The sequence below is a fragment of the Callospermophilus lateralis genome, unplaced genomic scaffold (assembly GCF_048772815.1).
Source record: "Callospermophilus lateralis isolate mCalLat2 unplaced genomic scaffold, mCalLat2.hap1 Scaffold_146, whole genome shotgun sequence".
Classification (NCBI taxonomy): Eukaryota; Metazoa; Chordata; class Mammalia; order Rodentia; family Sciuridae; genus Callospermophilus; species Callospermophilus lateralis.
The window spans coordinates 703,613-728,607 of NW_027512598.1; the positions used below are offsets into that span (position 1 = coordinate 703,613).

The 24,995-nt window shown below is 46.9% G+C and overlaps 1 non-coding gene and 1 pseudogene across 1 annotated transcript; both read left to right on the forward strand.

Annotated features, from left to right (window-relative positions):
* The first annotated feature begins 1,295 nt into the window (after window positions 1-1,295).
* LOC143387616 (U6 spliceosomal RNA) lies at window positions 1,296-1,403 on the forward strand. Its single transcript, XR_013089862.1, has one exon. It is a non-coding gene; the product is annotated as a U6 spliceosomal RNA (small nuclear RNA).
* A 10,042-nt stretch (window positions 1,404-11,445) lies between these two features.
* LOC143387608 (protein Atg16l2-like) lies at window positions 11,446-23,555 on the forward strand (annotated as a pseudogene).
* The last annotated feature ends 1,440 nt before the right edge of the window (window positions 23,556-24,995 follow it).

Below are 24,995 nucleotides of genomic sequence, written 5' to 3' on the forward strand. Positions count from 1 at the left end.
TGCTCATGCTCAGAGCTTCCCCTTCAGTCTCCTGGCTGTGGCTGTTGACAGGCACCTATCTGTGTCCCACTTGGGTGTATAATTTTAGTCACTAGGTCCTGAGCAGGGGGAAGATGGTTATTGCTGTCCTCTGGGTCTTTGCCTTTAGCTTTGGATTGACTTCATTCGTAGAGTGGAACAGTAAAGACAGTACCACAGTAAAGAAAGTCCCAAGATGAAACCATAGATGAAAGTTGCTGCTCTTTAAGAATGTGGTCCTCATTAATTATATAATATATTTCAATTTCTTTTTTTAACCTTTATTTTACTTATTTATTCTTATGTGGTGCTGAGGATCGAACCCAGGGTCTCACATGTGTGAGGCAAGTACTCTACCGCTGCGCCACAACCCCAGCCCCAATATTTTAATTTCTTTGGCTGTGTCCATAATGTTGCTGATCAAAATCAAGGTCTTTATGGTGGCCTGCATGCAGCTTCAGCCAGCACACCAAGCTTATGGGCCACTAGAGGACCACTGTCTATCCGGAGATAACACTACCAAGTCACAGACCTTGACTGTGGGAGTTTTGCTCTGTGCTGACTGCCATCAGCTGTGTCACTCTTCTTCAGCCATTTTGGGCTAAGGATAAACCCAAGTGGGTAATGAACATGGCCATTCTCCTGTTATAGCCAATTCAGTTGTCAATCCCATTGCCTATGCTCCTTGAACAGAAACTTCTTCTATACTTTTCACAAAATCACCCCCAGGGGTATGTTCTTTGGCAGAATGATGTCAAAAGTGGGAATGGGTAGGACAGGACACAGCCTGCTCTCAATGTGGGCCGTGACATAGGTTGTGGCCTCTTCCAGAATAAGTCAAAAACTCACAATAAACAAGGGACAGGGAATGATTGATTTTCATCATGAACGACAGCTCCACCTCAAAATTGGGAGGGCTGCCTCTTTGGAGCACTTCCCTGGAGTTTCCACATATCTAGCTATATGTATGTATTAGTAAGCTCCAAGGGTTGACAAATAGATTTATGGTTCTATGCAGCTGTTCTTACTGTGTATATGATGATGACAGCTTAAATGGATTCTGAAAGACTTTTTAAAAAAGAGTCTGCTTAGTTATGATAGAAAATGACTAAAACTATTTAACTGTAGAACTATGTGAACTATTATAATGCAAATATTTTTAAACTTAGGGGCAATGGAAAAATAAAAGTTGGCTGTACTAAAAATGTATACTTGTTTCTAAGAAGGCAACCAGGAAAATAACAAGTATAATTCTTCAATCAAGAAACTGCCATATTGTGATTGCTTCAGCAGCACATATATTAAAAATTGGAATGATACAGAGAGGATAGCATGGCCCCTGCACAAGAATGACAATGGCCCCTGCACAAGGATGACATATGAAGCAGTGCATATTAAAAGAAAAAAAAAGAAGCTGCTGTATTAATCTAGGGAAATAATATTCTCATAAGTTCTTAGGTAGAATTATCATCAGAAAATCATGTCAAACTGTTCTTTTTCATTTATAGAAACTACCCTTGAGGAAGAAACTGGAGAAATGGGATTCATTCTCTATTACATTATCTCTTTAAAAACTAGGTAGTGGGCTGGGGATAGAGCTCAGTTGGTAGAGTGCTTGCCTTGCAAAGGCAAGTCAGTGGGTTTAATCACCAGCACCACAAAAAAAAAAAAAAAAAAAAAAAGAACTAGGTAGTGAATTTTATATCACAAGTTCAAACTTGGTCAAGTTATTGGACTCCCATGTATGAAAATTTTTACTAAGTAAATTTATATGAGTGCCTATTTTGGGTGAAATGAAAATAAAACTGTAAAAAAACAAAAAACTTTACCTAATTTATGCCCCTCTCTCAAACCTACAATAATAATAAGGAAAGTAACTTTTCCTTTTATCTTTGATGGAACACTCACATGGGTCCTTTGGTGTGTTGTGAGATGAACTCACTTTTCCCAACCCCTAGATGTTTTTAACCCTAGATGTTTTTAACCATTTCACACTTTTAAGCTATTTCATTTTTAATTCTACATTAATTAGTTATAATATTTGGTGGGCAATTAGTTAACAACATAAAAACTGTTCATTTGCCTTAAGATTGTTACCAAAAATTTTTTTAGTGTTATTTTAGTTGTTGATAGGCCCTTATTTATTTATACGCAGTGCTGAGAATCAAACCCAGTGCCTCATACATGCCAGGCAAGTGTACTACCACTGAGTCACAGCCCCTGCCCAAGATTGTTACCAATTTTTTTTTACAGAAATTTAAATTTGTCTGATAAAACTTCATATAGAACACATTCAGATGGCACTAAGACTGAGAAGCCAAAGCTAGGAAAATAAAAAAGCAGCTACAATGCTATTTGTGTTCTCATGTACTGAGAATAAAGCCAACCCAATCCCAAAGATATTATTTGTGAAAACTACTTGCAAACAGCAGTCTAAACCTTTGATGTTATCATTTAGAAACATAACATAAATATCAAGCAAAAATAAACTTGCTGGGTTTTAAGCAGTATTATGAAGTATCTCAGACATATATTTCCAGTGTCGGGACATCCAGATCTAGCTCCTTTGGATTGTACTGGTTTCCTTATTTTTTTAATATTTATTTTTTAGTTATAATTGGGCACAATTCTTTTGTTTTATTTATTTATTTATTTTTTAATGTGGTGCTGAGGAACCAGGGCCTCACACAGTGGTAGTCAAGCGCTCTACCGCTGAGCCACAACCCAAGCTCCTGGATTCCTTTTTATGGATGTATTGTGATAAAGTAACTATTCATCCTGTCCAGCACTAGACTGCAACTTCTGGATCCAAGGGTGTGTGTATTTATCAGATGTGGCCAAATTGCCCTCCCAAGAGAGCAAATAAACCAGGTTATACTCCACCAGCTACACATGGTGGACTCCATTTCCCATACCTTCATCAACTAATTTTAAGAAAAACAGGTTGTAGCTCATTGGTAGAGTGCTTCCTCAGCACCACACAAAAATAAATATATAGTGGCTGAGGAGATAGCTTCGTTGGTAGAGTGCCTTGCATGCACAAGGCCCTGGATTCAATCCCCAGTGCCAAAATAAATAAATAAATAAATAAATAAAATAAAATATAAGGTATTGTGTTCATCTGCAACTAAAAAAAAAAACTGAAAAGAAAAAGAAAGAAAATTCTTCATTTGCCAATCTGAAGAATAAAAGATGACTTTTCTGCCCACATCCTGCATGAGGATGGAGTGCGTAACTATCAGGTGTGTGGGCTGGCTGGGAAATAAAAGCTATGAAAGTAATATTAAGAGATTAGGGGCTTAGATATTGGCTCATTGGTAGATCATTCGCCTAGAATGTTTGAGGCCCTGGGTTTGATCTTCAGCAATAAAGGTACTGTGTCCAACTACAACTTAAAAAATAAATATTACAAAAAAAAGAGAAATTAAAGACAAAGACAAGAATTATCTATTAAAAAGCAAGGGCTAGACAGGTGAATAGCCCTGATGGGTCTGATCCTAACAAAGAGAAAAACTTGCACTTGCTTTATTTATAGCTGTACAGACCAAGGGGGATAGTAAGGAGCTTCTTCAGGAAAAACAGGATAAGAATGTGGGGGAAAAACAGTTTTTTTGTTGCTTGTCAGGTTCCGCCCATCTCCCAACTGACTGCCTTGTTTGAACCTGGAGGATGATCTGGGCTTTCGCCATCCTGGGAATTTCACCCAGGAGTTCCCAGAAAAGCAGCTTCCCTGTCTTAAGGGCTCAACCAAAATCCATAGCTGATACAAGGCTTCCAAAACCTTTCATTTGAATTTTAAGCTACACTTTACTAGTTAATGTGCAATTTTATTTTCTGTGGATGACTTGTTTTTTTTCTGATAAAAATCACTGTTTCTCACCCCCACACACACCAGTTCTGGAGAACAAATCAAGGCTCACTGAACTACATCCTAGTCTTTTTTGAATTTTATTTTGAGTTGCCCAAAGTGGCCCTGAATTTGCATTCCTCCTTCCTCAGCTTCCAAATAGTTGAGTACAGATTAATGCCATTGTATCTGCTCCACTGCTCATTTTTATAGTGGGTTTCTGTTTAGTTGATTTACAAAGGTTATTTATATGTTCTGGATTTTATTACTTTTATATGTATGCTGCAAGTAGTTTCTCTCCATTTTTTTTGTCCTTGCTTGCTTTTTTTGTAGTGCTCAGAACCCAACCCAGAGCCTCACACATGCTGCAAGTATTCACTGAGTTGCACTCTAGTCCTCTACACCTATTGCCTCCTTTTTTTAAAAAAAATATTTATTTATTTTTAGTTGTAGTTGTCAATACCTTTATTTTTTTTTAATGTGGTGCTGAGGATCGAACCCAGCGCCCCGCGCGCGCCAGGCGAGCACGCTACTGGTTGAGCCACATCCCTAGCCCTATTGCCTCTTTTTTGACTTAGTTGATTGTGCATTTCTTTGTTTTCTTTTCTTTTGAGACTGGGGATTGAACTCAGGGGCACTTGATCACTGATCCACATCCCCAGCGCTATTTTGAATTTTATTTAGAGACAGGGTCTCACTGTTGCTGAGGCTGGCTTTGAACTTGCGATCCTCCTGCCTCAGACGCCTGAGCTTCTAGGGTTATGGGCATGTACCATGGTGCCTGGCCTGCATTTCGTTTTTGAGTGAGCTGTTTTTGCTGTTGTTTTGTGGTACTCAAGATTGAACCCACTGAGCTAAGTTCCCAGCCCTTTTCATATTCTATTTTGTGACAGGGTCTTCCTAAGTTGCCCAGGCTGGCCTCAAACTTCTGATCCTCCTGCCTTAGCCTCCTCAGCCTCAGTTGCTGGGGTTATGGATGTGCACTATCTCACTGAGATGTTTTGTTTTTGTTTTTGTTTTTGTTTTTTCCTTGAGATGGGTTCTTGCTCTCTTGCCCAGGCTGGTCTCCAATGATACTATAGCCTGAGCCTCCCAAGTAGTTGGAAGTATAGGTATGTGTTATCATACTGGCCCTGAGTGAGGATTTTTAAATTGTGGTAAAATTGTCATTTTTAACTTTTTTAAAATTTTAAATTCATTTATTTATTATAATTTGTTATACATGACAGCAGAATGCATTTAAATTCATAGTACACATATAAAGAACAATTTTTCATGTCTCTGGTTGTTCACAAAGGAGTCACACAATTTGTGTCTTCATACATGTACTTAGAGTAATAATGTCCAGCTCATTCCACCATCTTTCCTACCCCCATGCCTCCTCCCTTCCCCAAATTCCTGTTTGCCCTATCTAAAGTTCCTCCATTTCTCCCTTGATCCCCCACCCCACCCCCATTATGAATCAGCATCCATATATCAGAGAAAACATTTGGCCTTTGGTTCTTTGGGATTGGCTAACCTCAATTAGCGTAATATTCTCCAACTCCATCCATTTACCGAAAATGCCATGATTTTATTCTCTTTTAATGATGAGTAATATTCCATTGTGTATATATACCACAGTTTCTTTATCCATTCATCTACTGAAGGGCATCTAGGTTGGTTCCATAGTTTAGCTATTGTGAATTGTGCTGCTAGGTCAAATGGTGGTTCCATTCAAAGTTTTCCAAGGAATCACCATACTGCTTTCCAGATGGTTGCACCAACTAGCAGTCCCACCAGCAATGTATGAGTGTGCTTTTTCCCCCACATCCTCTTCAACACTTATTGTTGTCTGTATTCTTTTTCTTTTTTTTATTATACCTTTTTTTAAATTTTTTAAAATTTATTTTTAGTTTTCAGCGGATATAACATCTTTTTGTTTGTATGTGGTGCTGAGGATTGAACCCGGGCCGCACGCCTGGCGCGCTACCACTTGAGCAACATCCCTAGCCCCAAATCTTTTTTTTTTTTTTTAAATACTTATTTTTCAGTTTTCGGTGGACACAACATCTTTATTTTATTTTTATGTGGTGCTGAGGATGGAACCCAGGGCCTCGCATGTGCTAGACGAGCACTCTACCGCTAAGCCACAATCCCAGCCCTGTATTCTTTTTTTTTTTTTAATATTCATTTTTTAGTTGTAGTCGGACACAATACCTTTCTTTTTATTTATTTATTTATATGTGGTGCTGAGGATCGAACCCAGGGCCTCACGCATGTGAGGCAAGCGCTCTACTGCTGAGCCACAACCCCAGCCCTGTTGTCTGTATTCTTAATAGCTGCCATTTTGACTGGAGTGAGATGAAATCTTAGAGTAGTTTTGATTTGCATTTCTCTAATTGCTAGAGATGTTGAACATTTTTTCATATATTTGTTGATTGATTGTATATCATCTTCTGAGAAGTGTCTGTTCAGGTCCTTGGCCCATTTACTGATTGGGTTATTATTATTATTATTATTATTGGTGTTAAGGTTTTTGAGTTCTTTATATTACCTAGAGATTAGTGCTTTATCTAGTGAGCGTATGGTAAAAATTTGTTCCCATTCTGTAGGCTCTCTATTCACCTCACTGATTGTTTCTTTTGCTGAGAAGAAGCTTTTTAGTTGGAATCCATCCCAATTATTGTCTCTTGATTTTATTTCTTGCACTATAGGAGTCTTATTAAGGAAATTGGGGCCTAATCCCACATGATAGAGATTAGGGCCTACTTCTTCCTCTATTAGATGTAGGGTCTCTGGTTTAACTCCTAGGTCCTTGATCCACTTTGAGTTGAGTTTTGTGTATGGTGACAGATAGGGATTTAATTTCATTTTGTTGCTTATGGATTTCCAGTTTTCCCAGCACCATTTGTTGAAGAGGTTATCCTTTCTCTAATATGTTTTTGGCACCTTTGTCTAGTATGAGATAACTGTATTTATGTGGGTTTGTCTCTGTGTCCTCTATTCTGTACCATTGGTCTACCAGTCTATTTTGGTGCCAATACTATGCTGTTTTCATTTAAGGTTTATTAACCTTTTTTGTTGTTGTTGTTGTTGTTACTGGGGAGGGAACCCAGGGGCACTTTACCAGGGAGCCACATGCTCAGCCCTTTTTATTTTTAAAATAGTTTTAAAGTTTTCTTTTTAATTTTTAAATCAGAACTTTATAATTATACATAGTAATTGGGTTCATCCCAATGAACTCATGCATGGGATTCAATTTCAGTTCACCATCCCATCCTTTTCTCTCCCCTTTTTTTTCTCCCATCCTCCTTCCCCTTCCCTGTTCCCCTTCCTCTACTCTGCTAAACTTCCTTTTGCTCATCTATTTATTTATGTTTGATTGGTTCTTTTTACTTCTACATAAAAGTGAGGTTCCCTGTGGTATATTTATATGTGCACAAAATTCATTCGGCATTGCCTCCCTTTTCCCATCCCTCCACTCTGCTTTTTGATCTAATACACTGCTGACCTTCCCTTTATCTTTATGATATCCAATCCTTTCCTCCTCATTTCCTTTATTTTACTTTAGCTTCTTCATGAGAGAAAACATTTGACCTTTGAGTTTCTGAGTTTGGCCTATTTAATTTAGCATGATGTTTTCCATTTCCATCCATTTACCAGCAAATTTCATTCTTCTTTATCTTAGTCCTTTTTATTTGAGAAAGGGTCTCTTGCTTAATTGTTGAGTCTGGTCTCAAACTTGTTATCCTCCTGGCTCAGCCTCCTGAATCGCGTGGAATTACAGGCGTGGGATTCCATACTTGGCTCAAATCCTTGCTTTTGATTCTTGTGGATATATACCTAGGAGTGGAATTGCTAGATCATATGATTCTTGAATGTTCACCCTTCTGAGAAACTTCCAAACTGTTTTCCACAGAAACGTATTACCATACATTTCTACCAGCAGTGCATGAGAGTTCCATTTTTCTCTACATACTTGCTAACACTTTTTTCCCTTATTGTATCCATCCTAGTAGGTGTAAGGTGGCATCTTGTTGTATTTTATTTGCATCTCCCAAATGACTAGTAATGTCAACATGTGCTCACTGGCCATCTGCTTATGCTGTTTGGAAAAATATCTATTCAGATCTTTTCCTCATTTTTTTTAATTGGGTGTTGCTGTGTTGAGTTTTAGGAGTTCTTTATGTATTCCTGATAATAGCCCTTATCCAATTATATTTGCAAATATTTTCTCCTGTTCTGTAGATTTTCTTTCCTTCTTTCTATTTTATTTAGTATTTTTTTTTTATCTTTTAAAAAGTTTTTTAGTTGTAATTTATTTATTTTTATGTGCTGCTGAGGCTCAAACCCAGCACCTTGCATGTGCTAGATGAGCACTCTACCACTGAGCCACAATCCCAGCCCCTATTTTTTTTTTAATTTTATTTTTTGCAATGGTGGGGATTGAACCCTGGGCTTTGAGCATGCTAGGCAAGCACTCTACCACTGAGCCACAACCTCAGCTCTGTATTTTAAGTGAATTTTATAATACATTCTGTCATATTCTAAAGATGGAAAATATTTTCAGTAGAAGCCAATCACTTCTTTATTATATAATATTCAGAAATAACACAACTAGCCAGATGTGATGGCTCTTGCCTATAATCCCAGTGATTTGGGAGACCAAGGTAGAAGAATTGCAAGTTCGAGGCCAGCCTCAGCAACTCATCAAGGCCCTGACTCAAAAAAAAAAAAATTAAAAAGGAGATGTGACTCAGTGGTTAAGTACACTGGGTTCAATCCCTGGTACCAAAATAATAATAACAATAAAAACAGCTTGTTGCACCTCATAGCTGGGCTAATACACCCTCCAATGTGCATTTTCTAAGTATCTGAGAGTTAGCTAATCCTAAAATAAATTGATCACTTTCACTAACTGACCTAGGCCACCACAGGTACTGTGTCCTTTGACTGGGCATGCCTTTTGGTGATTGTTACTACCAACCTGCAACAGAAATAGTCATGTGAAATATTCAGGCCAGGCCTGGGTTGGTGGGAGGGATGCAGATACCTGGGACTCAGGCCTTATCCCAAGAGGAATTCCATAGACCACAGCATAGTTTTCCCTGGGGAGGTGAAGAGATGTACTAGCTTGAGAGGAAGTTGTTCCAAAGATCAGGCACAGCATATGCAAAGGCCACAAGGGCCCAAGGAGCCCAGTTTATTGTGATTTTAAAGCACTGTGCTGGTTTATCACTAGCCTTTACTACTTTCCAAGTTCTGTGACCCATCCCCATTAGAATTTCAACAGACCTGTCACCTCCAAGGCCCAGAAAGCTACCTGACATTGCCTAATTTCTCTTTTTGTTTCACTGAGAGGACCACCTTCTGGGCCTTCCCCAGTATTTCCCAGGGTAAGGCTGGCCCAGTGAAGCGCTCTTTTGATTCCTCACCCAAGCCTGTGTTCTGAGAGCTCTGGATAGGCCAGAGACAATTTTATCACGTTCCATGGAATTCACGATACACTGTCAAGTGTACCCACAAGAGATGTCTCTACTCCTCCAGAGGCTGCCCAAACAAGTTAACTCTTGGACCCTGATTCAGGATACTGGGCTACTGGCCAGCTCAGCCATTTACTCCATAAAACCTCAGGCAAACAAACCTCTTGTTTATTTGGATCAAGGGGGTTTCCGAGATTAAAACAGCTGCATCCCCTTTTAATTTAATTAACTAATTTATTTTGATTTTGTTTTTGGTACTGTAGATTGAACCCAGGGTGCTGAGCAACATCCCCAATCCTTTTGAGTCAGGGTCTCACTAAGTTTGAGACAGGATCTTTTTTTTTTTTTTTTTATGGTGCAGAGGATTGAACCCAGGGTCTTATGCATGTGAGGCAAGCACTATACCAACTGAAATATAGCCCTAGCCCCAGAGAGACAGGGTCTTGCTAAATTGCTGAGACTGGCCTTGAACTTGGAATCCTCCTGCTTCAGCCTCCAGAATCACTGGGATTACAGTCTTGTGCCACCGCGCCCAGCTTGCATCCCTTTAATCTTAGGGACCTAAACTGTCTGTGACCAACTGGGCCCCTAAACCTTGTTCCCTTCCATAGGCAGTTCTGACTCCTGACCTAGCAGCCCTCAACCCATGGGAATTTTTATGTCGTCAAACTTCTGAGGACTGCCCCCCCCCGCCCCGCCCCCGGCCGAGAATCTTTTTTTCTCTCCTCTGGCCAACTCAAAAGCCATCATCTCCGGAAAGAAGGATTTCTTCCCTTCTGTCTCTTCCTCCTCTGTGCTTCTGTCATGCTGTGGGTGCCCTGTGTCTGCGTACACCCAAGAGACCGGGTGTAACCCAGCTAGGGAGAGTCTTGGTCGCGAGGCCGCGTTCCTTCCAGGAACACTTGTCTGCCCCTGCAATGAGTTATGGCATCTGTGACACCAGCCTGGATCCCTACAGCCCAAAGCATCCTCCGGACGGAAGAAAATAAAAAGACTCTTGTTCTCTAAGCATCCTTCACTTTAGAATTCAGTCCGGGCACGTTTGGGTCAAGGAAGAACGCTGGACTTGGCCTTGGAGGCCCCGCCTCCGGAGCGCGCCAACAGGCAAAGGGGTAGCTGACGCAGGGGCCTCGATTCTGGTCCCAACTTATTACCCCTGACAGCAAGAGGAGCACCCTGTGAGGCAAAAATTTTCTGGTGGGGCCCCAGCGGCGCAGACTTGCGGCAGCTTCCCCCGAGGAGTGCGCTCAGTTCCTCCGTCCCAATCAAGCCCTTGGTACGGCCAGGGATTCCCCGCCACCGCCCGACCCCAACCTCCCGGAGTCCCCGAGAGGCCCCGCCCCCGCCCCTGCAGCGCCTGCTACCAAAGCGCCGCGCCCAGGGCACTGGCTGGAGACCCGGCTATAAGCGCCACATTGTGCGGCAGCTACAGCAGCGGGACCGCACGCAGAAGGCACTTTTCCTGGAGCTGGTGCCGGTCTGTGAGTGTGCCCTTGAGCATCTTAGAAAATGGCCATTGAGGAGGCTGGGCTCCCGGCCTGGGAAGAAGGTTTGGCTGTTCAAGCCGTGACCCAAGTGCTTCAGCGACTTCTGGCTTCCGAGGCCTTTCGACTTGAACCTGTCTGCCACGCCCCACTTCTGAATGGCCAGGATTCCCGTCCCTTCCAATCCAGGCTCTTCTTAGCACTCTCTTGGGCGGAGAGATCCTTGTTGATACCCCCTCAAGGCTCGGTTCAACCCCCACGAGCTGGGTTTCCTAGAACGTTTGCCCCTGAGTATTGTTTTTGCCAGGTCTCTTGTGCTTTCCTCCCTCTCAGATGGTCCCCAGGACCAGATCAAACCATTTAGTCTCTAACCCAGTGAAGGAAGGCTGAGTAGCCGCTTGTTGGTGGATCTAGGGTAACAGTGAAACTCTTCATCTCTAAGGAGAAAGCTCTGAATCTGGGCTCTGCTGCCGCCTATAGATGACTGGGACACACGAAGCTTCTCTGTGCTCAGCACACCCCAGCCTGAGGGAGAAGCAGGGGCCGCAGGATTTCAAAGGGAGCTGGGAAGTCAGATTCTTTTGGAGCTTTCTGGGCAGCTGGAGTGTGCGTTGGGGGTAGGGGTGGGGCAGTTCAGGATGGGATGAACAAGAGTGGATCTGTGTGTAGGACCATTGGTCACCTGAGATTGTATGTTTGGGGTTGGAAGTTTTAGTTTTTTCACTAGTTCCAGCCTGCCCTGGAACTAGTGAGAAAAGTTTGGGGTTGGCCACAATCCCTGCTGCTATCTCACTGGAGCTAATCTTGGTAAGTCCCCAAGACCGAATCTGTTTCTTATCCTGGGAAATCACTCTGCAATCTTCCAGGTGCTGGGCCTTTTTCTCGATGGTCCTGAGGCTCTCCCCTACCTCCAGGCAACCTCACTTAAGGGCTCTGATAGACAGGGGAACCTCCCAGTTTGAGGAAAGAGTCACCCCCAATCCCTTTTTGGGACTTCCAAATTTAAGGGTCTGGAGCAACCCAGAAGGCTGAAATCAGAAAGACTGAAATTCCTATTATCTCTGTGGTCTTGGGTAGTTCATGTCCCCAAGCCTCAGATTTATTCTATGTAAATTAGGCATAATGGAACCTTTTTAAGATTTGCTGGGGACCAGTGCTGTGCCTTTACTACAGCTGAGGTGGGGTTTTGTAAGAGAACTAGGCTAAATCCAGGGACCTCAGTCAAGGTGACAAGCAGGGCACTGGGTGAGGGAAGGGAGCTGAGAAGCTAGGCTGGGCTTACCACCCCCCAGCCTGCTCCGGAACTGAAAAGAGGAAGTTATCGTGCATGGTGGTGGGTGTGTGTAATCCAGGGTCTAACCACCTAACCTAAGAAGGTCTGTTGGATAATTGCTCAAGGACTTTCTATTTTGACCTGGGGGAACTTGCACCAACTCTGGGGAAGTTAGGATTACTTTAGTGTGAAGTTAGAGCCCTTGAAGGGGAAGTGACTTGCTGAAGGTCATAGGCTAGTACAGCTTTTTGTTTCATCATGCTCTGGAGCCAGCCCTGTCTGGGGCAGAGGTGAATCAATCCTAGGCCCCTGGCGTCCTTCAGGACCCTCATCAGGCAGGACCCAGCCATCCTGTTGCCAGAAGTAGGGATCCTTCTGTCCCTGGGAGAACAGGTCTTCTCCTGGGTGACATGGTGGTCTATGCCAGCACTAAAGGTCCTGTAGAGATGAACAAACAACTCTCAGGCAAGGGGCGCAACCCATCCACCAGTAGCTGCCTCAATCCCAGCATCCCTGGACTCCTGCAGCCTTTCTAGCTTGTATGCCAGGGGATGGCTGGAAAGTGTCTATCTCTGCCCCAACTCACCCTCTTGCACTGCCAGATAATCATCTTCTAGAAAAAGCTGAGCTGTTGGCCAAGTTCTCAGAGAAGCTTCATAAGAAGCCAAATGATGTTATTTCTGCCACCCATCAGAGCTTCTGGTAAGTATATGTATCAGTGATCATAAAAGGCTGCCTGTTTCTAGTCCCTCCTGCCCACCAGCCCCCATACTGGGTCATATTCTCCCAGCACCTCAATGGCTCCTGGCTGCTACTCAGGGGTGGTTCTGGAGAGGCAGGCCCTCTCCCAGGCCAGCTGATTTAAAATCTTCTTTCTCCTTCTTTCTCTGAATTTTCCTATCCCTTTCACCTCCTAACCCTGCACTCCTGTCTTTCCTCCTTAGCCTTTTTCCATCTCCCTCTTCTTTACCTGATGCCTACAGAAAGGATCTTGCTCCCTATTCCAAAGAGAAAGAGAGTGAAGACTAGATCAAGGAATGGGTTGGGGCTAGAGTTAGCAGGTGTTTTTTTGAGGAAGGTCCTTGGCAAGGAAACACAAGGCCAGAGCACAGGACTCATGAAAGCTCATTTCTGAGATTTGCTCTTTCCTTTTTTTCTTTTTTTTTTTTTTTTGTGGTGCTGGGGATGGAACCTAGGGCCTCTCCTATGCTAGACAAGCACTCCACCACTGACTGCTCTTCAGTCCTTGCTTTTTCCTTGAGTGGCTTTCAGGCTTCCATTTTCCTCAAGAAAAAGTTAACGGCTCTTATTTCAGGCTTTTCATGGGACACTGGGAGCCTTTGAGCATTGGGGTGAATGGAGGGGACATAAGCCCCTCTCTCTGGTTGGTTGGCAGGGAGGAGTCAGGGCCTGACTCAGACCAAAGCTCACCACCAGGCACTCTGAGGGTGAAGTGGCAGGAGGAGGAGGAGGAGGGGCTCTGCTTGGACTGTGGTGAGGTAAGCTGGGAAGGGATCAAGAATGGGGCAGGGCCAGGATCCAGGACTTTGGGGCAGGGAGATACTGTCAAGGGAACCAGGAAGTGAGCAGAACTTCCTGTGTTTGCTGCATCCCCTAAAGTCCAGTGCTGCAAGCACTGAGTGAGCCTACTCTTCACCCCTTGTCCAGGCAACCCCAGGGCCCAGCATCAGGTGATGGTTAATATATATTTGCAGACAAACAACCAAGATTGATGTAGTCTGTAGGCAGGACTTGGCACTTCCACCTAGCATTACTGCCCTGCCTGTCCCCTGCAATGGCATCTCTTGGCTTCTATTGTACCCTACTTATTTCCTCTGATTTTCTTCTTATATCTGTAGATTTTACTTCTGAGTTCCTTCTCTGGCTCCTTTCCTTCCTCCCTTTAAATGTGGGTGTTCATTTGAGTGTGCTCATTGGCTCCCATGGCCACAGGGATTTTCTCTTTCTTTTTCTCTTCTGACTCTCGGACCTGTCTCTACCCAACCTTCTTTTCTGCACACTGGACTCTTGCTCAGCAGAGACATCACATCTAAAATCATCTCCAGCTGTGGGTGGTACACCCTGTAATCCCATGATTCAGGAGGTTGAGGCAGGGGGATTGTGAGCTCGAGGCCAGCCTAGGAAACTTATAAGACTCTATCTCAAAATAAATAAATAAGAAGAGCTGGGGATGTAGCTCAGTGGTAGAGTACTCCTGGGTTCAACCCCTAGGGCCACAAATAAAAATAAATAAATAAATAAATAAATAAATAAATAAATAAAATAATTGAAGTCACCATCTCTTCCATAATATAGCACTTAGCACTAGGCAAGCATTAACTTAGTTAATCCTCTACATTGTAGGTACAGAGCGGGAAACTGAGGCTTAGAGAGGTGGATTCTAGATTTGAAACTCCACCCACAGAAATCTACTTTTTGTGATTTCTTCATTCTTTCAACAAATATTTATTGACAGTCGCTATGTCCAAGGAACAGGGAGTGCAGCTATGAACAGACCTGGCCCTGTGGAGTTTTCAAGGGAGGAGAGTGTGATGGGCCAGTAAACATGTGTCCAGTTACAGTAAGCCGAGTCACCTGCCCAACACAAGTGTGGGAAGGGGGCTATAGACAAATTGAGAGCCTCTCCCCCAGAGCTGATGCTGTGGTTGCAACTTGATAATGGTGTGACATTATGCCATAACATTTGTAGATTTGTATTCATCAGGATACAGCACAATTTCATCACCACCAGACATCCTTCTTGCTATCCCTTTTTAGTCACACTCACCCTTCCCCAAACATCCTTAACCACTGGTAGTAACCACTCATCTGTTTTCTACCTCTATCATTTGAATTTTTTTCCTATCATTTGAATTTTGACAAGTACCAATAAAAAAATATTGAGTGGTATAACACAACAGAAATGAAAGCAAGTGATAGGTGACGAGGATGATGATTAGGTTGCTCAGTGGTGAGAAGGATTATAAATATTGTAAATTGGACCAGCTATAAAAGTAGGGGCCCTGTCTGCATGTGCAGGGGGTCTTCCCAGTCCCTCACCCAGGGAGTTATATCAGTGCAGGTAGACAGCCTCAGTCTCGCACCTCAATCCATCCTTACCAGGGCTTGTGAGAAAGTACCAGGAACAGATGTTAGCAATAAGAGTACCCCCCTACCCCACCCCCATCCCTTCCTTGTATTTGCTGTGCCAGAGGTGCTCAGAGTCTGGCCCTCATTTTTCTCTTGCCACACTGATGGGCACTGCCTTGCCTTGGATCTGTTTCTCTCACTGACCCCTCAGCATTGAAAGAAGGGAACCAAATTTCATCTTCATGGCTGGCCCATCTCTTGGCTCTGGGGTTGAAGGAATGTGGAGTGAGGCAGGGGTAAATATGTAATGATTCTCACCCTACTTCCGGGCTTTCAGGGCAGATCCATGACTCAGTCTGGGTTCAGTACTCTCACAGTCCATTCCTGTTCTTAGCCTTGTGTGCTTCTGCATTCTGAGATCTGTGCTTGGGCAGGCCAGCAGTTGGTCAGGGATTGTAAAGAAAGCCAAATGTTGGAGAGGCAGGGAATAGAACTCACATCCCTTGAACCCTCCCTGTAGATCAACACTTTACTTGGAGCATGATGTAGTTAGGTAGCTTGAGTTCAAATATCAACTGTCACTTAGCTGTGTGACTTTGGACAAGGCATTTAACTTCTCTGTAGCAATGTTCTCATTTGTAAAACGAGGCTGGTGGGTTTACTATATGGTGTTATTATGGGGATTAAAAGAGTTAACATGTGTAGAGTGCTCAGAATAAAGCATGGCACGTGTAAATGCTAGATAATCATCTGCTATTATTTTAAATATTTTTCTTCATAATAGTTCTGGGTTGCTCTATGGAGGTAGGGTGAGGGTCATCTCATCTGTACCCCTGCCTCATTCAGCATTCCTTCAACCCTATGGAGGTAGGCACTATCATTCCCATTTTGCAGGTGAGGAAAACGAAGCTTGCTAAGGAGATTCACTTTCCAAGGGTCTCTACACCCCTAGGGTCATAGAGAAAATAAGTGGCACAACACAGCTAGAATTGAAACTCAGGAGTCAGATTTTTGAGCCTAGAGCCTCTGTTGTATCCTTATGCACGATCCTAAACTCATCTGAGCCTTGTTGGGAAGGGGCCGTGGAAGGTGGTGGCAGGCTCTGTCCCTCCAGCCTCTACTGCCCGAGAGGGGCGTGAGGCCTGGTGAGCCTTCCAGAGGTGCCCATGACCACCTGTCTGCCCCCACAGATGGCCTACCAGGTGGTGAAGAAGAGTGCAGCCTTGGATGCCCTGCAGTCGGAGCTGGAGGAGCGGCAAAGCAGGTGAGTACCGGTAGGGTGAAAGGGATTGCGCCCTCCTCTGGCCCAGGTAGGGTTATTGCGTGGCCCCAACAGCTTCCCCCATGACCACCCTGGCTTGTGTTTGGGGGATGCGAACTGCACGGCTCTGAGGGCGAAGGCTTGGCTGGGGACGTGGCTTAACCACCTGTCTGGCCGGTGGCCATTGGTAGATCTCTCTGGGGTCTTAGGCGGGTCCCCACTGGGCGGTGATGGAAGCGTTTTGGGATGCACTGCCTGCGCTTCGGGTCCTCCAGGCTGGCGGCTGTGGAGGCCCGCGTGGTGCAGCTGCGGGAGGCGAGGGCGCAGCAGGTCAGCCTCGTAGAAGAGCTACAGAAGCAGAATGCGGCGCAGCGGAAGGCCTACGAAGTGCTGCGCGTGCACACTGGGCACCAAGAGGCGGCACTGCCAAGCTCCAGGAGGAGGCGCGCGATTGGCTGGAGCAGCTCTTGCAACGCAAGGAGCGCGCCCCAGCCGAGTGCAACTTGCGCAACGAGCGCCGAGAGCGGTAAGGGGGCTGGGCCCCAACCTGTTCTGTGACTAGCCTCCTCAGTCTGGCCTCGCCCTTGCCTGAAAGTCAGCGGTGGGGACTGCCCCCTGGGGAGAATGGACTAAATCAGGATCGAACCTGAAAGCAGGGGCGTTTGGTACCCCACCTTGGAATCTTCTGGCTCCTAGGATGCTTTTTCCCCCACTAGGGCCAATCAGGCGCGGGTGTCCCAGGAACTAAAGAAGGCTGCCAAACGGACTGTGAGCATCAGCGAGTAAGAGTGAGGAGGGACCGGATCTGACTCCTGTACTCTGTAGTTGCCCGACTGTGTGCCCATTTTTCCATCTTCCCCACTCCCCCACACCGGTACCCCTGAATCCATGTGGGTGGACACAGCAGCAATCCAGGGTCCACTGGATCCTTGCAGAGCTGTGTGATTGTAGGAGCAAGTTCATGTGCCCACCGCACATCCTCCCTCCCACTGGGACCCTTCCCCGCCAGAAATTCACATCTTCACTGTAATCAGTGCTTGGGCAGGGAGGGGCTGGCCTGTTGCTTTGGCCTTCCTGAGCTTTATTCCTCTCTCCCAGGATTCCACACACTCTACATGATGGGATCAGAGAGCAGACAGAGACTCTGGCTTTGGCTATTAAGCCTGAGTCCCTGGAGAGTGAGGCTTGTGGGAAGTGGAAAAGGCCTTTCAGGTGAGGACCCAGTTGGCTGTCTCAGAATTCTGAGGCTGCCATTGTCTTCTTCTAGGACCTTGGGGCCAGCTGGTGGGTTGGGGCTAGGAGTTTGGGGAGAAGCTGGGGTACAGCCCAGGACTGGTCTGACCTACAGTGCTTGGGGTAGTTGGGGTCATTTTCACTGAACATGCACTGCTTTCTCTTCTTCCTAGGACCAGAGCTCTGGGGTGGGGTTTAAGGCTTGTGAAGGGTGTCATGAGGAGGGAACTGTGGGCAAGGCCCAGGGCTCATCTGTCCTAGGCATGTATGTATGTAAACACAGGTGTGTGCATGGGTAGGTACACACGAGGACATGGGCATATGTATACAGGAGCTTGGTTGCGAATACCTTAGTGTGTATGAACATAAGAACATATGTAGATGTTTGCTCACACTCTCAGTCCCCCCAAGTCTTGATTTACTTGTTATTGAGGCTGCTCTCTCCTGGTTCCATTTACCAGCCTGAAGGCTTTTCTCCTCAGTCTTTTCTTGTAGGTCCCTGGTGTCTAGGTCCTGGGATAGTGAAGGAACCTTGGAGAGGGACTTGAGACACTGGTCCCCAAAGTTCTTGGCAGCCCTGGTGGGCTGAGACATCCCAGTACAGTTGGGCATTTCTGAGATTACTCAACCAGCTTAGGTTTCACTGCCCCCAGCCTTGTCCCAGCCTGAGGCCACTTCATCTGCCCACTCCCATATGCCCTAGCTCAGCCTCCCAGGAGCTTTTGTTTGTGAGCATTTGCTGAGGGTGTGGGGGCGGTTGGTAGTTCTTATCATCATGGTAGAGACTTCCATTGTCAAGTCCCTCCCTGCCTGCATTTTCCTGGGTTGGTCTGGATTACAACTCTCCTGGTATTCAAGGGGTCAAGTTCTTGTCATAGGCTCTAGAGGTTATGAGTCTTCAGATCTCCAGCAAAGTATAGGGATGAAAGATTGCTGCCTATACACCTACCAGCCAGTCCCTTAGCACGTGATTCTCGGTTCTGCCCCAGGTCTGCCTCAGCCACCTCTCTGACTCTGTCCCACTGTGTGGATGTGGTGAAGGGGCTGCTAGAGTAAGTGTGTGTATTTGTGTATGTGAAGGGGTTGGGCCTATTGGAGCCTCATGTCAGGCTTCTGGAGCCCAGGCTTGGTCTCTGTATGTGCCTCGTCTGTTCATCCATATGGTGCCCACTGTCTGTGTGTATCTCTTTTGGGCCCCAGAGGCAGGAACCAGGTGTATGAACTCATTTTTTAACCCCTACTCAGCTATCTTCCAGGCTTATAAGGGATCTGTCCTTATCCAAGGTCCTCACAGGGAACCAAGATTTCCAGCCTGAGGCCAAATGGGAACTCTCACTCAATTGGGAAACTAAGGCTCAGAATGTAAGAACTCATTCAGTCACAAAGCCAAGCAGTGGCAAGGCCAATACTAACCATTAGCCCTGAAGTTTTCCTGCAACCTCCAATCCTGCCCTTGTTCTGTGCTTTTCTGTGTATTCTCCACTCCATCCCGGGTAGATTGGGTTGGGGAACGGGCTGGTTGGATCCTGGGGCCATATTCTGCTACTGCCATGTCTGTTTCCTGTTGCTGCTACCTTTGGGGAGCTTGAAGCCCCCACATCAGAAGGCCTTGGTGAACATCCTCCTGACTCTACCCCTGCAGTTTCAAGAAGAGGAGAGGTCACTCAATTGGGGGTGCCCCTGAGCAGCGATACCAGAGCATCCCTGTGTGTGTGGCTGCCCGACTTCCTACTTGGGCTCAAGATGTCCTGGTAAGGGAGGAACTGGGCCACATGTGTGGGGGCCAATATGGGAGTGCAGGCACTAGGGGTGTCCCGAGCAGGCCAGGCAAGCAAGACCCCCAGAACCAGCAGGAGTTTGTCTCCACAGGCCACGGTGGGAACTGCTCAGGCTCTTTACAATGGGGGCATAGACTGGAAAGGGAGATGGAAGGCTGAGAGAGTAGGTGGCCCAATGAGAGTGCTGGGAGGCAGAGTTGGGAGGCTGCTTCAGGGGACCAGGCAGAAATGAAGATATTTGCTGGGGCTAAGTTTGAAACTCAGGATTTGGGAAGAGACCTGGGGTGTGGATACCAAGCCAGCAGCAGGCTGTATGTGTGCACAGGCACATTGAGAGTGAGCCTGTGAGGGGGCACAAACAAGCATATGTGGGGAAGGCCCGGGTCACCAACCTTCCCTTTCCCCACAGGATGCCCACCTTTCTGAGGTCAATGCTGTATGTTTTGGCCCTAACAGCAGTCTCCTGGCCACTGGTGGGGCTGACTGTCTTATCCACCTCTGGAATGTGGTAGGAGGTAAGGACCCCTCCCTGCAGCCCAACCCAGTACTTTCTCTAAAGATCTACTCTCAGCTTGCTCCTGGGTGGGCCTCTTTGTGTTTGCCTCTACCTGGAACATTCCTGTGAGCAATAGCTACAGAACCCCTCTGCAGGAGCAGCACTCTGAGGATGCCTCTCCGAGGAAGGGTAGAACCCCTAGGCCTGCAAGATGGGGAGGGCTGAGTGCAGATGGGCCTCTGTTGGGGGAGGGGGAGGTCCCTTATCAGTCTTACAGAGACAGACCTTAGAGGAACAAGTCCTTGGGTTCACCAGGCCATCACCTCTTTTGGTATCACTCCACCTGCCAGAAGTCAGGAGACAAACATTGACTGTCCATCTTGTGCTAAGCTCTGCTCTACAACTGCGTTAGGGACTCAGAGCCAACCCCTGGAGGCTTCCTAGAGGAGGCAGATCTCCAGCTGGTCTGGCCTGGCTTGCTGTGTGACCTATGGACATTCCCTTCTCTCTGGTTTTCTCTAGACCTATCTGGGAAATGCCTAGCTTCCCCCTGAGGCCCCTGCAGCCCAGGCTGTAACTGTACTCCATGATTCTGTGCTCTAACTTAAGAGAGACTCCTGTTCCCACTCTGGGTTCCAGTTCCTCTATTTTGTGAGTGACCTCATTTCACCTGTTCCTTTCCCTGCTCTCCCCCTGCCCTGCCAGATCATCTGGAGGCCAACCAGACCCTTGAGGGAGCTGGTGGCAGCATCATCAGTGTGGACTTCGACCCCTTGGTGAGGGGACTTTGCCCCAGTAGCATGGGATTATCTCCCCACACCCCAGTCTCTATACCAGTGGGCAGAGGCTCCCATCAGTAACAGTATCCAAAAGCTGGGTCCTTGGGCTCTTGCATATATCACTCCTGCTGGCCTGAGGCTCATTTGTCTTCCTTGATGACTTGGGCCATGGGAACCTTTAAGGCCACCCCTACCATAGTTCTCTGGACTGAAAGATGCTTCCTTTGGCCAGGCCTAGACTCAGACCTCTAACACTCCCCATCTCTCCAGGGCTCCCAGGTTTTGGCAGCTACTTATAATCAGGCTGCCCAGCTCTGGAAGGTGGGAGAGGCACGGTCCAAGGTGAGACCTGACTGGGAAGGCAGCCTAAGGGTCAAGGGTCCTTTTTAGGATGAGGGAGGTGCTATTATGGGGTTTTGGCCATGCCTTTGATCCAGACTTGGGATGGGGCAGGAAACACTGTCTGGACACAAGGACAAGGTGACAGCTGCCAAATTCAAGCTAACAAGACACCAGGCGGTGACTGGGAGCAGAGACCGGACAGTGAAGGAGTGGGACCTTGGCCGTGCCTACTGTGAGGCTCAGCTCCAACTCCACCTCCCATCCCCCCCTTCCCTCAGATACAAGGGAACCTACCCTGCTTTCTGGGAGTGGCTCTGGGATTCAAAGACATTTTGGGTGAAATCCTCCAAGGTCATCCTTCTCTGTGCCCCATTGGTGTTCCCTATCTGATTTCTTCATGACTTTAAGCTTTGGGTAGATGAAGAAGAGGTGGACTGAGCCCTGGGCTGGGAAGATCTGGGTTCTAGTCTTGGGAGAACACTGCCCCTTTTGGACCTCAGCATCTCTACGTGTCTACTGTGCTAGCTCCTGACAACCCTCTGAGACCCTGCGCTCTACCCCTTTGTCCCTAGGTTCCAGAACTATCAATGTCCTTTCCTATTGTAACGAAGTGGTGTGCGGGGACCACATCATCATTAGTGGCCACAATGACCAGAAGATCCGGTTCTGAGATAGCAGGTGACAGGCAGACTGTGGGTGGCTGGTGGACCTGGGGTCAGAGTGTTGGAGTTCTTGCTCCTTGGAAGGAAGGGTCATGGTGATTCCTTGGGGGAGTAAAGCTATGGGGCTGGCACTACCAGCTGGTATCCTCTGTTGGGCACAGCTTCATGGGGCATAGCGCCCCTGGGAAGCTGTGCCACTTTCCTTGTGACTTCTCAGTCCAGTATTGACTGCCTGGGCTTTACAACCAAGATGGACAAACAACTTTTTCCATTTTATTTCTACTTTTTTTCTGGTGCCAGAGATTGGACCCAGTGGTTCACTACCACTGAGCTACATCCCCAACCCTTCTTACTTTTTATTTTGAGACTGAGTGTTGCTAAGTTGCCCAGGCTGGGATCTTCCTGCCACAGGCTCCTGTGTAGCTGCAGTTATAGGTATGTGCCTCCATGCCTGGCTACCACGCTTCAATTAAAAAACCAAGAAATGTTTTTAGTTGTTTTTTGAACAGAAGAGCCCAGCATTGGGTGAATGGTTTACAAATGCAGAGCTGGAGCCAGTGCAGGGCCCATGTAGGCTGGTCTTGCTGGTGTGCAGGGACTGCCCTTTGAAGCCCTTCCTTCTCTCAAGTTTTTCAAGACAGACTTTTCATTGTTTTTCTTCCAGTGTTTATTTTAGTGATCCAAGGGTTTCAAGGGCTGCTTCTCAAATCAAAGTCTGACCACGTTCTTCAGTGGAGGGAGCTGGGTGGAGGGATAAGGGAGATTAGTTACTGGCAGAGACCTGCCTCTGGACTTTGTTGGTTAGGAAGGGTACCACACCTAGTCCCTTCTTTTCAGGAATGGCTTGGGGGACTGTTCCTTACCCCTCTCTCCTCAGGGGTCCCCGCTGCACCCAGGTCATTCCTGTGCAGGGCCGGGTCACCTCCCTGAGCCTCAGCCATGACCAGCTGCACCTGCTCATCTGCTCCAGAGATAACACACTCAAGGTCATCGACCTCCGGGTCAGCAATATCCGCCAGGTGTTCAGGTACTAGCCTCTGCCTGTTGATCCTGTGGCCTTTATTGGGGCAGCTGTGTTTCTCTTTTCCTGTAAAAGTTCTCTGCCTTTCTTGATCAGGACCTGCTGAGGTACCTGACACCTTAGAGAGATGGGGCTCTCAAAGCCCCTGGTTGGGGACAGGACCGGCAGTGATCTCCATTCTGACCCCAGCCCTGTTTGTCTTTAGGGCTGATGGCTTCAAATGTGGTTCTGACTGGACCAAAGCTGTGTTCAGGTGTGTCTGTGAGAGCTTGCCCATCCTCGAGTACACCCCACCTGGTCCTTGTGTGTGTCCTTACCTGAGTCCCTTTCTCTTGTTCTGCTGTGGCCACTGCAGCCCTGACAGAAGCTATGCACTGGCAGGCTCCTCGAATGGAGCCCTTTACATCTGGGATGTTGACACTGGGAAACTGGAGAGCAGCCTTCAGGGCCCCCACTGGTGAGCAGACACTACCCTCCTACTAGTCCTGCCTGACACCAGGTTCTAACATCTCCCAGCCCCTGTCTCCAAACCTTCACCCCCACAGCCCTTCACAGCACCCAGGTATCCTTCCACGTGTGTTTTATAGATACCCACTTTACAGATGAGGAAATGGGCTCACAGAGGGCCTCAAACTATCTAGGTCCAATACTGGGGGGCAGAGCCAGGCTGCAGACCTGGGTCCTGCTGCCCCTTGAACCCTACTCTCCCTCTCCTCAGTGCTGCTATCAACACTGTGGCCTGGTGCTGCTCCGGGAGCCACGTGGTGAGCGTGGACCAGGGCAGGAAGGTTGTGCTCTGGCGCTAGGACTACACCCCCACAGCCTGGGCTGGAGAACAGCTTCCCTCCACTTCACAGAGCTCCAGAGCCCACAGGATGGGGGTGGCCTCCAAATTTAATGGGGAAGAAGACCCAGAAGGACTTGATCTGTTTGTTTAAAAACAGTGTTCTTGTTTAAAAAGTCTTTTTAAAATATGTATCTCCTCACTTACTTAGGGAGGGTGACTAACAAAATTGTCTGTTTGCGTCTTTGCAGCATTTGTGGGATACAGGGAGACCTGGGCTGGGGGCTCAGGGAAATCTGGTTTGGTCTCCTTCCTCCTCCTGCATAGAGCTGTTTTGGCAGAGCCAGCCCAGGGACGCAGGTTGCCCAGCTTAATCATGCAAACAACATGAAGAACGGCTCAGGACAGCCCAAACCAGTGCCTTTCAGAGCCATGGAAATGTAGCCTTGGGTCCAACCTGGCCCTGAGGCCAAACCAACACAGTGGGCTGAAAAGGGAGCAAGCAGCCCATGGGGTCCTGGTGGAAAGGGTCCTAACAAACAAGAGTGATATCAAAGTATTTGGTATACTGGCCCCCTTTCCTCCTCCAGAGGCAGGGCCCAGGTAGAGGAGGGCAGCTTAAGCCTGGGCCTTCATTTACCTTGGCATCAAATTTCACCCCCACAATATGCCCCAGTCCAGGCTGAACTCACAGGGCAGAACCCAGCACCCCATTTCTTTCTGTAGCCTAGGGCTTGGCACAGGTCAGTGAAGACAGAAAGGTGTTGGCCAAATGGCAAAATCTACTCATTGCTCCCAGATTGCCTACTTCTCCTGGCACGGCAGTCCTGAACTCTGGATGCCATACCCAGCTGCCTCCTGTCATCTGTGCATGTGACCTCTGCCCCTCATAGTACCAGATCCTGAGGCTGCTGTGCCTCATACTTCTCTCCATCCCTGCTGCCACTACAGGCCACCTTCTAGACTCACTGTCTCCTCCCAGTCCCGTACTTGCCAGAGCCAGTGACTTTCTAAGTTGCCAACCCTTTGAATTTTCCCTGCTGCCTTCAGAAGAACCCCTCAGCTTGAAATCTAGCCTTTGGAAGTCACCCTGTTGGCCTGCGTCTTCATTCCCTTGCTATTCTGAATGTGACTTGCATGTGCTTTTCTCTATCCAGAATGTTCTTGTCCCTCCCAGCCCACAAGTAAAATTCGTCCTTCAGGATTCCCCTACTGACAGCCCTTTCCTCATCTACCAGGCTTGGTCCTACCCTTTCTTGTTTGTTATCAGCCTCCCTCCATTATAAGCCATGGAGCTCTTGAAATAGGGCAGGATGGGAACAGAATGTTCCCTGGGATCAGGTCTGGCTCAGAGAAACCTCAGGGAATGTTTATGAAGTCATTAAGTTCTCCTATGCAGGCACTCTGTGAGTTTAATAATCTAGCTCCCTTCACCCCTGCCCCAGCCCTACCGCTCTGGTCC